We start from the raw sequence: 17785 nt of genomic DNA, 5'->3' as shown, positions 1-17785 counted from the left end.
AAGTCTGTTAGCCTTAAAGAAAGTTACTTAGAAAATCAATAATGAAATTGCAGGCCTCTCTGTGCCCCCAAGGGCACCACTGAGCCACAAACAGTGGCTGTATTATTTCCCCCTGGAACTAGCCTGTATTTTGATCACACTACAGTTTGGTAAATGAGTCAAACATCTCAAGAAACGCCTCCATCCCTGTAGTGCTGGGTGTGCTCCCTCATTTTCTATCAGATGTGCCCCTAGTTCCCACGTTATGTTATACACAGCTTTGAATACAGCGTGTGACTCGACAAACGCACTTGCCTGCTACTCTCCTTAATCATTTTCTGCTGCCTGCCTTCCTCTTGCCACGTGAATGGTTCCCACCGAAGCTTCCAACTGCCTTTCACCCGGGGCCCATTAAATTCAGAAGACAACCCACAGAGCTTAAGAAGCCAAAGGTGAACAAGAAATAATTCCCAGACTCGGCGACTTAACATGAATTTCTGCTTCATCCTCTGAACAAAATCTGGGAATCTGGAGCAAAGTGAATGAAAGAGTTTGTCACCTTTAAAACCAAGTAGGAGAGAAGACTAGAGACAGAGGGAATTCATGATCAGGTCACACTGCGTGCAACTCTTACAACATTTGCTGAGCACCTACTATGCAGAAACACTTTTCCAGGTACTGTGAGAATATCAGGACCCAAGGCAGACTGGAACTCCATTCCCACTAAACTGGCGTTCTAGTTAGAAGGACAGATAAAGAAAAAAGTGAAAACATCAGAGGGCAGTAAGTGATATGAAGAAAATACAACAGCCATGTTTGTTGAATACAGTGTAACTTCACAATCAAGCAGTGGAGGAGAGGGCATGGCGGGGGAGGGGGGCACAGCAGAATTCCTAAGCTCCTTTAAAGACACGGAGGAACTCTGAATTTATATTCGTAAGAAAAAGAAGCCAATGACAAAAGGCCACATAACCTATGTAACAGGGATGGCTGCCAGGGGCTGTGGAGAAGGACAGATGAACAGACAGGACATAGAGGACTTTAGAGCATAACCCATTGTATGTGACACCACAGTGATGGTTGTGTGTCCTTGCTGTGCCCCAATTTCCTGAATATGCAACACCAAGAAGGGACCCTCCCAGAAGCCATTGGCAGGTGACAATGGTATGTCAATGTTGACTGTGGAGAGGAAACAGATCGTCCGTCCATCCGGGAGCTCAAGTTTTGTTTGCTTGATCTCCTCTTGTTCTAGTCTCTCTGGTGCTAAATGCTGAGACTAGAACAATCAGAGAGGAAAAGCTCTGTTTGCTTCCCCGTCCTCAGCACAGTCCACCATTGAGAAAAGTCCGGTCGAGATGAGCAGGAGTCTGGAGGCAGGAACGGAAGCAAAGAACAGGAAGGAATGCTGCTGACTGCCTTGCCTCTCCTTTTGCTCAGGCTGCTTTCATGTGTAACACAGGACCACCTACATGCTCGGGCTGGCACTGCCCCACGGTGGGGTGGGTCCTCCCAGGCTGATCATTAGTCAAGAAAATATCGCACAGGCTTACCTCCAGACCAGGGTGATGGAGGCCTTTTCTGGACTTGAAGTTCCATCTTGCCCAGATGGCCCCAGCTTGTGTCAAGATGACAAAAAAATTAACCAGCACTCTTCCTTGCTGGCTGTGCCAAACAACATATGTGTGTGTGTGTGTGTGTGTGTGTGTGTGTATACATATATGTGTGTGTGTATATGTATGTATATATATGTGTGTGTGTGTGTGTGTGTGTGTGTGTGTGTGTGTATACATATATGTGTGTGTGTATATGTATGTGACTGCACAGGCATGTGTGTGTGTGTGATCATATATAAATGCATGTAACTTCATATAGTGATTTTGTAATTCAAAGTAAACTTTGAATAGTTTCCCCAGTTCTCCAAGGAGTGGAGAGAAAGAACAGCTGTGGTTGCCATGAACTTCAAGGAGGCTGAGAATAAATGAGAAGTCTCACTAAGATCTCCCAGCCAGTCACCCAGGCTTCCTCACCACCACGCTGTGCACCACACACCTCTGCATTTCCCTCAGGGTGCCCTGCAGGCACTGCTGTCAGTGTGGGGCCCTCCCCCCACCTCCCCCTCTCCTGAGGTAAGGACTGGGGAGGGGCGATGCTGCCACCTTCCTCTGTCCCTTTCCTTTGTCTCATCCTGTCATACATGCCAGTTAAATAATCCATACGATGTGGCTGAGAAAGTGAAAAAATCGTTAACACCAAAGCCAGCCTCACAGAGAGAAAATATTAGGGTGCGGTGTGACACCCATTTTTAAATAGACATTTAAATTATCAACAGCAGGCCTCAACTGCACATGCTCATACAATGCCCTCCTGGGGGACGCATGGATGGAAAATCCATATGGGGAAGGACACACAGGACGCAGTGGCCTCTGGGGATCTGTGTAGACACCCTCCCCTGGAGCGCTTAGTTACCTTCTCAGAGAACACTGAAGGAACTGAACAAGCTTGCACCATGAGTGTACTTACTCCTTTTTCATAAGCACTGTGAAGGCAGAGGAAGGGGGATCTCCTCAAGCTCCAGGCAAGCTTGGTCACATTGGAAGATCTAGTCCAGTCAGGGCTACATGGCAAGATCCCGCCTCAGAAAGAGAAACAGGGTGGAAGAGAGAGTGCAGTCAGTAAAATACTCACTTTTCTGAGTGAAATCCCCAGAGTCTGAGTGAAATGGCCTGGCATGGAGGTGCGCACTTGTAATCCCAGAATTTGGCAGAGCACAATGGGAGGCTGGGGGTTCAGTGGCCAACTAGTCTAGTCTACTTGGTGAATTCCAGGCCACTGTCTCAAAAGAAAAGGTAGATGCTTGAAAGACGATGAGATTGTCCCCTAGTGTCCACACATGTACAAGTGCAAACACACACACACACACACACACACACACACACACACACACACACACACACAAACAAGACACTGAGCACAAGCTTGGCATGGTGGCACACACCTGTAATCCCAGCACTCAAGAGATAGAGGCAAGAGCATCTCTGAGAGTTCTAGGATAGCCTATTCTACAGAGTGAGTTCCAGGACAGCAGGGCTATGTATAGAGACCCTGTCTCAAAAAAACAAAAACAAAAACCAAACAAAACACTGAACAAATTTTAGGAAAAGAACAATCCTAGAGCCCACAAGTTCCCAGGTCTGGTCTCTATAACATTTAAAGGGGTAACCAGAGGAGACAGATTAGCTTGAAGGAACTCAAATCCATTTTAAAGGAAGCAAACATTGCGGGTAGACCTGGGGAGCCTGGAAGATCTGTCTCATCTGCCTGTGATGGAGGCAAGTTTTAAAACAAGGCTTCCATCGCTCACCTACCAGGACAGCATTTTCCAAAGCACTCCACAGCCCCACAGATGGGCAGTGCTTACCAGTTCCCACAAGAACTGAACTGAGAATACTCCAAGAAGAGAGTCCAGGGAGAGGCTTAGAGAAGCCTAGCCAATTGTACCCTGACTTCGATTAGAAAAGTCCTTCTTCAGGGCGAAACATACGGCACTCCTGTATCTTAAGAGAGTCATTCGGTCTCATCCTCCACTGACTGTCTTAACCAAATGCTTTCATGAGAACTGGGATTTGCCCTGACATGACAGAAATAGTCAGGTGGTCCCTCTGAAACTGCTGAGGATTTCAAGCCAAGCTCCTCTATTCAGGTCATATTTCCCTGTGTATTCTGCCCTGTAGAAACTGTTCCTCTGCCTGGGCACACAGTGTTTCCAACTCTACCTTCTTCCAACATTAAAATGTTCTTTCCTCTGTTAGCAGAGTGGGGTGATGGATGTGCAAAGACGGTACAAGGACAGCAGCTGAGAGTGAACTGGAACTAACCCAGCTACACGGGATCTGTCTGTCCCAAAGATCCTGATCTTTGGGCGTTACTAAGGCAGTGTCAAGGATGGGTTGTGACTAGGAGGCCTGGAGAACAAATAAGCAGGAATGGCAGGAAGAAAGCAGCGCAGACACAAGGAGGATCCAAGATGGAAGCCAACACCAAAAGGAAAAGTATCCGCTCAGGATCCTCAAGTCCAAGTTCTCAGCACAAAGGAGATGTGTTTGCCCCAGAGGGACAGAGGGCAGGGAATGAGAGACAAAGACAGGAGATAGAGGATGAGGGAGAAGGGGAAGGGAACAAGGGACGGGGGAGGATTATTTGTCCCCAAAGACAATGGACTGCTTCTGATAGAGGGGAGACAGGCATGGAACATAAGAAAATGGTAGCACACGGGGAAACCTTGTGTTAAGATGAGGGGCTTTCATTTGAATTGGGCCCGTTAATTAGGTGAGCCAAAAGGGGGCTTTTGGTTGCTGGACTTCAATACTTTGATAGCTGGACCTTGGTGGTCAGCCTCAGGAGGAGGAAGTTGGCTAGCTTTAGTATAATTTAATGATTTTTTTAGCAAGGAAGAGGGAATGGGAGAGAAGGGAAGGGCCAGTCAGAGCCATGCTTGCCATGTCAGTCATGCTCGCCAGAGTCCCTTAAAACACACCACCATGAGGCATCTCAAAATGACTTCAAAAGTTGGGAACAAAAGAATTCACAATGCAATGGCACCTGGAAAGAGCTGTGAGGTCACAAAACGGGAAATGTTGACTTGTCTTCACTCTTTACAGTGAAAACCACCCTATGTCTATCTTCACTTCAGTGTGAGCCCACACTAAATGTCCCTTTATCTTTGTGTGACACTTGATACTCTGAGAACACCAGTGAACACTGGGAAGCACCTGTAAAACTGCACACACGGGCTCGCTTGTCAAAAGCACTGTTTGCCTCTTTTGTCTTGTCCATCTCACAGTCAGACGTAAGGACTATTAGATGAATATAAACCCAAGGAGATTTACAATGCACAAATTGTACAGTGCACCACTGTGAAGGAAATGCCAGGCAGACCCAAGGTCTTGTGAGGAGGGTCTGTGCTTTGTAGAGAACACTGTTCATCAGTTTTGTTTGTGCTTTATAAATAGATGAATGACCCTTGACTCATGGTGGTTCAGTTTGTGATTATACCAGTCAAATGATACACACTGTGACATCTGGATGCTCAGTTTCGATGTCCTCTAGAGCTAGCAGTGTGCAGGACAATGTTCTCTTGCAAAGCCAGTAGAGTGCCATGGCTCCCAGCCAATGAGGAGACCACCCAGGTGAAGAGGCCATCCACTAAGGAACACCGTCACTAAGCTAGGATGTTCAGTGAGAAGGTATAAAATGCTTTTAGACTTCAGACATTTTTTCTCAATTCACTACAGGTACTGCATGGCGAAACCCCATCATGATTGGAGGAGAATCCATCCTATGACTTCCACTCATCTGGACTTGCCTAATTCAGAACTGACAAGGCAGTAAAAGAGGGTTCCTCCCAAGATGAGCAGTGTCCCCTCGGACTATGACCCCAGAACAGACTCTTCCTGCTCAAGCTGCCTTTGTCTGTATTTTGTCACACCAGTGAGAAAGACAATGAACATGGACACTCTGTCAGCTGGGGGATGAAAGGCCACTGGCATTGGGTACATACAATAGATCCATCCTGGACTGGAAAATCTCAACTACAGACTTCAGCCCAGCTGCCTGCCACAGTCAAGTGACCTCACCTCCTGATTCCAAGTCCCCCCATAAGCAATGAAGATGATATTAAATACTAGGCCAGACACAAATGAAGCTGCAGACGGCATACTGTCTACATGACTGAATTTCATGGAAATCTACATGACTGAATTTCATGGAGGCTATTTATCTCCCCTTATTTTCTCACATTTCCCATGACCCCTTGCTTACATAACAACCATCTTAATAACAGTATTCCCATATACAAAAGGCTGTTTTAAAATCAATGGCAGAACATCAAGTTTCTTTGCACTGACAGTTTCCTCCACTAACATCAAACATGTCTGTTCACAGTCTAGAGATCAGCTGTCACCCACAGCAGGTGTCCAGGGAATGACAAGAACTGTGACGTAAACACCCCAGAGAATTGAAGCTCATTCTTTTAGGCAACAATACTCTTTATATCTGAAAGCATTAAAAAAATTTTTTTTCTCTCCTGACCACTACGTTAAAATCAGAAGTGGAAAGAAGAAACTTCTCTGATTTATGGCTATGGATGTGAACTTAGATCAGATGTTGAAAAAAAAAAAAAAAGTAGGCATTCCTTAAATTAAAAAAAAAAAAAAAAAAATCACTAGATTTGCAACACTGAATGTTCCCAGATTTCTGTGCAATATTCACACATCTCCTTTCTTTCCATGGTCCACAGCGTTTTCCCTTGAAAGACCCAGGAACAAGTTCACACCATTGCCACAGTCAAAGAATTACCTAAGAACAATCCCCAGGTGCTTCACAGCTGTGGTTGGTCTCACTGCTCAAGTGTCTCATAAGGGTGCCAACAACCACTTCTCAGCCAGTGAAGACTGCTCTCTCCCTAAAATCTCACATAAAAAAAAATCTCAAAAATATTCACAAAGTGACCGGCCAGATTAAACAGTCTACAAATTGTGTAATTGCTGTTTCTTATTTGTAGAGTTTTACATAATCCTTGGTTAGGCCCCTTATTTGCTTGAGGCTGTATTTCATCTGCTAAGTAAGGCAACTTCACTCAATTATCCCTAAAAAGTATTTCCAACAGTAAATGCACATATGAGCATGGTGTGTGAGTGTGTGTGTGTGTGTGTGTGTGTGTGTGTGTGTGTGTATCAGATAGTGGAACTGCTGGAAATATGACTATCAGAGAGGTGTGGTATATGAGAGTATAATGAATAAACAATATATTTTATGCACTTAATGGGATATCTATCCTATAAAAAGACATTAACTTTGTACCATGGCAACAAAGATAAAAGAAATTAGCTCTCTTATTTCTTTCTCTTACCACCAATAAGGTAGAACTATTGAGCTAGGAGTATAAACATATTGATCTTTCTTTCCTGTGTCATGTGTTCTTAATAATTGAAAAGCCTACTGTATCCCAAAATAAGTCAGCAGTGCTCAGGCAAACAGAACCTTGCAGGCTTCTTTTTTCTAATAACTAAATACAGTTCTCACTGACCTTCTGGGCCTAGCTGTTCCTTCAATCTACACTTGGTTCATATATTAGCTTATCAATACTTCTGTTTAAATAATACAGTGGTTTCAGTCTTGGCACGAAAATTCAATGTGGCTTCCTTAAACTCCAACCTTATTTTATTAAAATAGAAACCTCCGGAATAAATGAATTCATAAAGTTCACACATAAAGTGGACACCTTCAGATAATAAGTGCATCACTGCTCAACATGCACACTTGAGGGTGTTATGAGTGTAGCATGAATTGTTAGAAGGTCTTATTAATAAAAACAAACCCAGAGCCAGGTATTGGGGTGAACTCTGAATGATCAGAGAAACAGAACAAGCCACAGCCTCCTCACCTTGCCAATTCCTCAGCTGATCCTGTTTCCTCAGCCTGGAAGCCCCTGAGTCCTCATCCAAATGGATCTCAGCTGAACTGCTGCTAGAAGCCTAAAAGCTTAACCAGCTTTAGTTCCTGGTCCTCACACCTTAAATACCTTTCTGCTTTCTGCCATCACTTCCTGGTATTAAAGGCATGAGTCACCATGCCTGGCTGTTTCCAGTGTGGCTTTGAACTCCAGACGGATCTCTGCCTCTGGAGTGTTAAGATTAAAGGCGTGTGCTACCACTGCCTATCCTCTATGTTTAATATTATGGCTGTTCTGTTCTCTGACACCAGATAAGTTTGTTAGGGTGCACAATATTTTGGGGAACACAACACCAATAAACCTGAGGCCAGTGGAGCCTGGTCTGGAAGCCATATTTAGCTATGGTGTCCAGATAGGTGGTATTTCTTTAATTCAATTCTACACAAAGTATGATTTCCTTGAGGACTATACCAATTCCAAAGGGTGTAAGAAAATGAATACAGGGTTGGGGATTTAGCTCAGTGGTAGAGCGCTTGCCTAACAAGTGCAAGGCCCTGGGTTCAATCCTCAGCTCTGAAAAAAAAAAAAAGAAAATGAATACAATATATCACATTACCTTAGAGGAAACACAGTAAGACCAAGTGCCTAAGTGCGGCAGACATTAGAGAACGGTTGTCTAGGACTGAATCTTGGCTTTCCTCAATGTGTCAAACCTGGCAAGTCATTTTCCCTTCCTCAATCGGTGTCCTTTGGGAACAGTGACTGGGGCTACAGTCAATTTCTTACAATACTGTCATGAGGCTTCACTAAGTTATACTCACAGTGTTAAGAACAACTGGCCGGGCGGCGGTGGCACACACCTGTAATCCCAGCACTCGGGAGGCAGAGCCAGGTGGATCTCTGTGAGTTAGAGGCCAGCCTGGGCTACAGAGCGAGATCCAGGAAAGGCTCAAAGCTACACAGAGAGACCCTGTCTCGAAGAAAACAAACAAACAAACAAAACAAACAAAAAAGAACAGCTGAGCGAATTAGGAAGAAATACTCAGGGTATCATCATCATGATTATCATCATTACAAACATACAACCCTGAAGCTAAAATAAATCATTTTCATAGTTAGTACAACTGAAACCATAACAGAAACCAAATCCTGGGAAAAAGGATAAAAATAGCCCAGAAAATGATATTCCAGGTTTCATCAATAATTCCTACATGAGCCTGAAAAAAAAAAAAATCACAACTACGCCTATTCCTCAGAGACAGGGAGGTTGTGGAGGGAGATGGGAGAGAACTGTAAAGAAACATTCCAGAGAAGAGAGTGGAGGCACAGAAGAGAAGCGTGGAAGTTTCTCAGCGCCAGGAGGAAGGCAGGGCTGGCGTGCAGGGAGAGGAGCAAGCATCCTTCTCCCCGAAAATGCCCTTCCTCAAGCCCCGGGTTCCCACGCTTCCTTTGTGTGTCTCTTCCTACTGTTCACATGTTTATTTTAAGAAAATGTTAGATGTGGGGAGGCCCTTAGGACTCACCTGGTCTAAACCCGTTACTTCACCCACGGGAAAAAGGAAGAGCCAGCTGTATAATGCACCCACTGAAGCTGAACTCATCCCTGCCCCCACCCCACCCCAGTCTCCCTCAGGACAACAAGGGGAACTCATCGGTCTGCCTGGCCTTCATCCCGTTTGGCAGAAACATAAATTTTTCTCTTGGGAAGAAAATGTGGGGAAATGTTTTTAAATGAATTAGCAAGAATCTTGCTGTTTTAAATTCAATAAATATGTTTTATTATTAACTTCATTGCCAGCTGAGCCTGAAATTAAGTTTTTCTATGCTTGGACAAGGCCTGCCCAACCAGTAACAGGACACCAGATTGCAATTGAACAGATCTACTTGTGCATGTAGACTACACACACACACACACACACACACACACACACACGCACGCACGCACGCACGCACGCACACAACCAGGAGACCCTTAATCAAAAAGGAAGTTTTGAAACTTGCCATCACTCTTCCAGCCTATGTTAGGACAGGAAGTATTTAATATTTGAACATGGAGCTCTCAACACACTTCAAAACACTGATTTTTTTCCTCCACAGGGGGAATGAACTTCCCGGTGCTACCAATGCTCTTTCTACCCCAAGAGCCACCAGCAGCAGCTCAGCAGGTTGGTCAGCCAGCCTTGTATCCGGTTCCCGAAGGTCTTTCTGCAGCAAGCTTTGTGCAAGCCAGTGCCTGTGTGGCCATGCTTCCTTTTGCTAAGCCTCCGTGCTGATCCAGAAGAGTAAAGCTCGGAAGCAGGAGCCTCTCAGTCATGTATGAAAAACAACCCTGCAAGTCTGCTTTTCTGTTGTTAGATTGCAGGGCCTGATAGATAAGAATCTAAAACAAACATTTAGAAGCAAAGAGGGAGCAGCAAAGCTCAGCCTGCTCCCACCCTCCCCTTCTGGCTCTCTGGGACCATGGCATATTTGCTTCCATGTGGGGCTGAAACTGTATAAACTGAGTATACTGAAGGGAGAGGTTCTGATCACGTGTCCACAGTAGCTTACAAGGCAGGAGCATCTGAAGCTGGGCCATTAAAAGTACGGGAGAAGCACAGTGGAAATAGGTGTTTTCTTTGCATAATCTAGAAGTACATGAAGCTGGCTCATTGGAACTACACTTGGTGTGTGTTATCTAGACAACTCTATCCTTTATTGTTGTATGTCTGTCTGTCTTCTTCTTTCATAGCTGAAAGGGGCCAGCTACCAGGGTAGTTACAACTATGGATTGTTCTAGTTTCATTGGGCTAATACCACCACATCCAAAAGCAACTTAGGGAGGAGAGGGTAGGCTCACATTTCCAGACTGTTCACTGCTGAGGGAAGCCAAAGCAGAAACGTGAAGTAAAAGCCATGGAGGGACACAACTTGCTAGAATCCCCAGGGCCAGGTACAGCTGCCTTTCTTATATTGGCCAGGATCACCTACCCAGGGAATGGTGCTGCTCACAGTGGCCTGAGCCCTCCTATATCAATTACTAATCAAGATCAAAACCCACAGACCAGCCTACAGACCAAGAGCTGATCAGGGCAATCCCTCAGTTAAAGCTGCCTTCTCTGAAGTTCTAGGTTGGTTGACAGTTCAGGCTAGCTAGGACACAGATGCTGTTCTTACTGTGAAATTCAGCATTAGGCACACTTCCCAAAAAAAGAGGAAAAAGCAAACATTCAGAGTTTGAAAAGAGCTGAGCCAATACTTGAAAGTTCCTAAGAAAGGATTCATGATGATAAAATAATTAATTAATAATAATAATAATAATAATAAAAGTTGTTTCATGCATCATTCTATCCTGCATGCCAGCCAGTAGCAGCAACTCATTCTTTCCAGATGCCTCTAGAAAAAATAAATAAATAAATAAAAGATGTTCCACAAATGTAGCAGGAGTTGAGATCCTGGGGGAACCAATTAGATTTAAGCCACTTCCCAAATGCCGTGAAAGAAAACAAGAAGCATTAGAAAAGAACTTGGCACTTGACATGGCATTTTACATGTCCTGCTTTGAGCCCATGGAGAACTTTTCATGTATTGGCTAGTTGCCATGCTTATAAAATCAATTCTGGGTTTTTAATAAAATAGAATTATTAGCTAGTAAGACAAACTTCATTTCAGAGGGAGAATGTGGGACATCAAATCTAATAGTTACCTCAGCCTTCATGTTTGGAATTATTAGAAAGAGAGAGAGAGAGAGAGAGAGAGAGAGAGAGAGAGAGAGAGAGAGAGAGAGAGAGAGCAATCAAGCCCACCAATGCCAATGGCAGACACTGGTGAAGAGCTTCCTCTGATAACTGGTTGCCATGTAGACCCTGAGGTTCCTGTAGTTTTCTAGCAAGTCTTTGGGGATCCAGTGTTACAAGGTCAGAAGACCTCTGGGAGCCAATAAAGCTTTACAATGGCCTTGGGATGAAAATCCATAGCTGGGGAACCTGCGGTGGGAAGAAAGGGGAGACTCCAGAAGGGACTGCCCTACTAGTGTTCCCCTGGTGACAGATGCATAGACACAGGCCTGAGTTGCAGCTGCTGGTAGGAGGGGAGGCTTTGGTATCCCCTGACTCCTAGATCACACCAGAGCTCACTACACTAACAGTGGTGGCTATTTTTTTTAGTTCAGTTTAGCCTTTCATAATTGGATGCAAAACAGACAACGTCTAAGACAACAGAACCAGGCAAAAGCCATTGAGATTTCCAAATAGACCGACTTCAGCTGGCTTCCTGAGATCTCTTCATCCCAAGATGAAGCAGCAAATGATACCTTCTCCAAAGAAGACTGGAGGCTTCACCAGACTCAGGCTGTAAATCTCACTCCCTTTCACTTCCTCTTTTGTAAGGTACCCAAGAAGTTAGGGTCTAGAAAGCCAAAAAAGAGTCATAGACAACCTTTTGTTTTCTACTAAGTTGAATATCTTCACTGTACCATCTCACTTTTACTTCCCATTAGAGAGAATGGTTAATGCCCTGCCTCTGGTACAAGACCAAATCAATGAACATGTTAGATTCCCACTCTGGGTCCATCACTGGACCATGTCACAAACACCCAGGATAAAGAACTCTTCTTCTGCCTCTCCAGAAATGACCGTCAAGCCAATGATGAAGATGCATATCCAGGCAGGAAACAGCCTCCCCTGCAGAAACCTGGATTATGGTGTGGGGGTGGGCATTTTAATGTTACCTACTCCATAAAGTTCTCACCGGGAACAGTATTTCTCTTACCTCAACATGTCTGTCTTGTTTAAAGTACCTTAAATGTTAGTTATTGATGCAGCTGTCTTTTCCCCCTTAGGTTCTTTGAGAAACAATGCTTTAATGACTGATAAGAGCAGTCAGGAAATGTCAAGTTTTGACTCTTGTGTGGTCCATGACTGTATCTCTCTTACTAAGTGAATGAAAAATGCGGTCATGACTGCTTCCAGGTGTGGTGGAGGAGAAGGTTTATTGTAGATATGAGGGCGAGAACAGCCAGAGGCATCTGGGAGGGTTCAAACTGAACATGGCCAGTGGACGGAACCAGGCCATGGGGTGGAGAGAGGAGAGAGGGAGCTAAGGAGGAGCTGCTTACCATGGCTGAGGTTATATAGGAATCAGAGAAGTTGGGAGAAGGTTAGCTAAGCTCAGGGGCCTGAGAGGTCCAGGGCAGGGTGCAGGGTGAGAAGTACTGAGAACAGTTAGGACTCCATAACAAGTATTGGTGAAGGCTGAGAGAGACTGGCCAGCAATCTACTTTAACATGTGAAACAGGCACCGCAGTTAGCCTTTTGTCCCAGGTTTCTTTGCTACCTAACCCTGAGGAACCAAAGTGACCAGATAGAAAAGACTTTACCAGTTTTATCTGACAGGATGCTGAAACTGAAGAATCGAAGGGAAAGAAGAATGTGTGCAAATTAAGACTAGTAAAAACTGACTCCCAGGAAGCCTCCAACGCGATATTTGATATGTAGCGCGTCCTGATGACCTTCCGAGTGGTCATGAATGGCAAGCAAAATGGCTTCTCAGCCAGCATCCCCAATCCCCAAAGCGCTGCTAATCCACTCCAGTGGTAGCAGTCATTGGGAGATAATAATTATATCTGTGGTTGAGGCCTGGATCTCCTCTGAGGACTGCCACCCCACAGAGAACAGGTAATCTTCAGAAGCAACTGAATTCCCATGTTTGCATCGAGCACACCAAATGATAGGACCTCCTCAGAGAGGGAAGATTAAGAGCTAAATAAGTCAAGGTTCCTCCAGGCATTACAGCTCCACTCAATCACAGACACTAAGTCTTCTATGGTTTGGGGAAAACAATATTTTTTTTCCTGACTACAATGCATATAATGTACTCCAGACAACAAAAACTTCATAATCATAGCTAAATAACAAATATATAAGTATCTGAGCTTTGAAATCGCTTTCAAAGCAGCAGCATTTTAGAAATGACTGCTCCTTAAGCATTCCCCTTCCTTTCAGCCTCATTGTGTAAATCATGTTGTTCTTCTTCAATTTCCCAGAATCCCCAAGGTCATTTTCTCCAGTGTTTGCTTTAAGCAGGACCTGATGCCAAGGAGTCTGCCTCAGATTTCAGGTTCTCTCAGATGACATTTCCCACACTGAATCTCTGCATGTTTCCCTACATCCAGATCTAGTCAATGTGCAATTTTTGCAAGAATTTTGACTTCCTGGTAATTGCAAATCACCTCCTCTTCCATAGTTGCTTTTTCCCTTGGGCAGGTGACTGCCAGGAAGGCAGAGCAGAGGAGTGGCTTTGTGATGCTGATGAGGTCTCTGTGCAGGCCTCAGAGCTGAGAGCTAAGTGTGGGTTCTCTGGGGAACCCAGGTGAGCCAGTGTCAGGGCACAGCTGAGTCATTTGGGCACCTTGCTGTTGTTACCCCTAGAGCAAGTTATTCTAGCTCCTGAGCAGTAATCTGCTAATGGCTTACATAATGGAGAAATGAGTCACCCTCCTTGGCAGCAGGGACTCTGAACTCTGTAAGGCATTAATTCAAAAGGAAATTCTGGAAAAAAGGTACTAGGTGATGGCAGATCTATATTTGCTAAGGTGCTGGGAGATGGGTACATATTAATGCTTTGTGGACATCTGTAATCCTGTTTCCATCTGACTTTAAGATTGTGAGCTCCACTCTGAGCTCAGCTGTGGTTGCCTCCAGGACACTCTGGAGAGGGGAAAACTGGACTATCACTTATGAGACAGCCCCTGCTCAAGAGCCAAGACAGTTATTCCAATCTTTAAGAAAACCCAGAAACACACACACACACACACACACACACACACACACACAAACACATGTAAATTCTTTGAAATACAAAATTATAAAATAAGCATGGTGGCTCCCCCTTGTAATCCTAGGATTATAGGAGTTCAAGGTTAATAAGGCCTATGAAATGAATTTCAAGACAGGCTGGCTACAGAGCAAAACCCTATCAACATAGACACATATCAACAACAGAACTTTTCAGTTAAAAATGAAGTCTCAGCCAAAATAAACTAAGAAATAAACTGACCAAGCATCTAAGAAAGGTAAAGTCACCCTGTGGGGCTCTAGTATACTCTTTCAGTGGAATTTTGTTCTTGTGGGGTTGGAATGACAAAGGAGAAATTATCTGCTAATCAGGGAAGAAATCAAAGCAAGGTTAAGACTCTGTAACAAAAGATAACCTTGAGACATTTTGGAACTTTATTTGCACTATCTCATTTAATCCTCAAAATAGCCTGAGGAGACAAATGGTTTGAATTAGAAATGTCTCATGTTTGGAGAGCCTGACCCCCAGCTTTTTGGAGAGGTTCCGTGACTTTTGCGATATGGTGCCTAGCGGGCACATTAGAGATGTACCGTTGAGAGTTACATCCACCTGTAATTACAATCTAGAGTTCTCAGTTTCCTAATCTACCAAGATGTGAATAAAATAAATGCACTCCAGGACAATAAAATGCACGTGGACAGAACACACTAGTCACCGCTCCCTTCACACCATAACCATTTCCTATGAGCCCAAGTAAACAGTTCCACGAAGCTCCTTGTATCACATGGACCAGAAAAGTAAGTAATGCAATAGTTGATTAGGAATCTTGTTTTAAAATGAAGAGATCAAGGCTTAGTGAATTTAAGAAGCTCATTCCACTTTCTCCAGCTAAACGGCAGATGGGCTATAAATGCAGGCTACCAATTATTTCTGCTTATCACTGTCCAAGGAAATTTTCAACCAGGATCAGACTATTTCCAAGAAATTTAAAGGGATGAGGGGAGAGATGAAAGACCAAACAAGAACAGGAGCTGGGGGATGGCTCAAAGGAGAGAGCACTTGTAGTGGAAGTGTGAGGCCCTGAGCTCAGATTCTCAGAATCCACTTAAAAGCCAGATGAGTGTAGTGCTCACCTAAGGTTCCAATGTTCAAGAAGCAAAAACAAGAGACCTCTGCTGCAAGCTGGCTCCCTAGACTAGATGAATTCACAAGCTTCAGGCTCAGTGAGAGAATCTCTGTTCTCCACATGCACATCTACAAGTGCACACTCACCCACTTGTGGACACACACACACACACACACACACACACACACACAATAACCAGAAAAAACAAAAACTGGAAGTAAAAAGATGACAGATTCCTCTAAACTCACTGTCAGTTCATTTCTGTTATTTTGCTTAATGAGGCAAAAGGAGGTTCTAATGTCGAACCCTATAAAAGTTTGCCCACAATGCACGGGGTTGGTTCTCAGCCATGTGATCCCTGAACAAAGTCCCTTAGAGACTTGTGCCATGCTCATGTGGTAGCACCCTTATTCAAGTGTGATTCACCTCCATTTAGCTATTTCTAAAGGTCCATGCCCAGGAACTGAGGTCTCCTGTGTGTCTCCTGAGGAGTTTGGGGAGGAAGCGTGACATCATGAGAATAACCTCTGTCTTCTCTCTTATGACTCATCCAAGAATGTCTAAGAAATTCTGCTGCTTCTGGCCCAAACCCAGTGACTTATTCCATCTGGCAAGCACATTCATATGGAAAAACAGCATACCATCTATGAGAGATTATTTAGGCAAAATTGAAGCAGAACAGAGGTAAATTTTACCCATATCTTTTGCCCTCCACAAAAACATGTGCATACATTTTCATTTTCATCTTGCCAGAAGCAGGTGAAAGCAGCATTCGCTTCCTCCTGTGTGCTCCCAGACTACTTTGTACAAATTGCTAATTGCAGTGCTTACTATACTGTCCTATAATTAGATTTTAGGTGTCTGCTTTCTAACTAATATAATAGCTCCTTCCCCCTTCACATTTCAATCCCAAGCATCTGGATCACACTTAACAAACATTTGTTAAACAAACAAATGGAAGACTGAGCGGAAGAGCGAGTATGTGACAGCTTTGCCCTGGGACTCTCTCTATGGCAAAAAATAAAAATAAAAATAAAAAAAAATAGTCTTTTCCTCTGTTCTTTATGACTAGAGATGATTGACACTGCTGGACTGGGAAACGGTCACCTTTTGTTTAGAAGATTAGATATCCGGGATGTTTGGGTGCTTAATGAATGAGTTTCATAGATGATTATACCTATACCACCATATATTGTCCTTCCCTTCTCTCTCTCTCTTTTTCAGGGTTTCTCCGTGTAGTTTTGGTGCTCTGTAGCCCAGGCTGGCCTTGAACTCACAGAGATCCACCTGACTCTGCCTCCCAAGTGCTGGAATTAAAGGCGTGCACCACCACTGCCCGGCTTTCCTTCCTTTCTTAATCTATACATTTCTTGTACCCCTCAAGCCAGCCTGGCTTATGCCTTGTCTTCCTTAGATTTAAGTAATTTAAATAATGGAAATCATTACTTTAACAAGATCTGGTGAATGAGGGCAGGAAATGGGACTGACTATGCCTTCCACCAGTGCTGCCCATGGCCTGCTAACCATGTTCCAAGTATGATGGATGGATGCTGCAGACCCCACAACATCCTATGCAGACACGGTCCTGGTTCTTGTGGAAGTTATGGTCGGTGGGAAGGGAGAGACAAAAAATATAGGACGAATAAAGAACAGGAGCTGTGGTGACATGGGAAACTGACAGTGCTAAAGTGCACAGAGGAAGGAGACAGTCTGGGCAGAGGGAGGGTGAAGGAACGCAGTGGAGGATTTTAATCAAGATGGTGATTTTTTAATGAGTTTTCAGAGACACTTGGTTTGCACATAAAGATATGTGGACTTGGGAGTTGTATCATTATGGTAACAAGCAGCCTCTCAACATTTTCCTTTGAGCAAGACTGTTTTGGCCACCAAATTGAGAACAGATTGTAAGGTCTGGGGCCAGATACACTGGGGGCCATGTAGGGTGTAATTTTTTCCATACTCTAAATGGGCTGTTAAAGGTAACGCTGGAAATGCAAAGAAGTCATTGAGTTCAAGAGAACAGTGAGAAGACAGCATAAACAGACTCTGGCAACTGACTAGAAAAGGATTTAGAAAACATATTCGAAGTAGGACCAGGTAAGCATATGATTCCTGGAACTATTGCCCAGCTCTTCTGTTGTTAATGAGAAAGAGGACATTAAAAACAAACAAACAGACAAACAAACCACCACCACCAACAAAAACCATACAAATGAAAGACTTCTGGCTAAAAAACCTATTAAGAGGAAGGAGGAGAAGGAAAAGGAGGAAGAGGAGAAGGAGGAAGAAAGTAGGCCAAGAGGCTGAATTTGCTCCAAGGCTGATACATGCCAACTTCTAGGCTCCATCAAGGATATGGCAACCAGAAAAGCAAAGCACAGCTTCCAGGTTGGGGCCTGGACATCTGGACAGCCATGGCTTGACTTACAGGAAAATGGATGGGGGAGGAAGGAGAC

At 44.2% G+C, this 17785-nt stretch overlaps 1 protein-coding gene across 3 annotated transcripts in view; it reads right to left on the bottom strand.

Moving 5' to 3' along the window:
* Window positions 1-17785, bottom strand: part of Enox1 (ecto-NOX disulfide-thiol exchanger 1) — a 560595-nt gene that overhangs the window by 449149 nt on the left and 93661 nt on the right. The window lies entirely within an intron of this gene.

Source organism: Onychomys torridus, chromosome 9, assembly GCF_903995425.1.
Source record: "Onychomys torridus chromosome 9, mOncTor1.1, whole genome shotgun sequence".
In the NCBI taxonomy this organism is placed as follows: Eukaryota; Metazoa; Chordata; class Mammalia; order Rodentia; family Cricetidae; genus Onychomys; species Onychomys torridus.
Note: the sequence above shows the minus strand (reverse complement) of the source record. Positions and strands in the feature narration are given on the sequence as shown.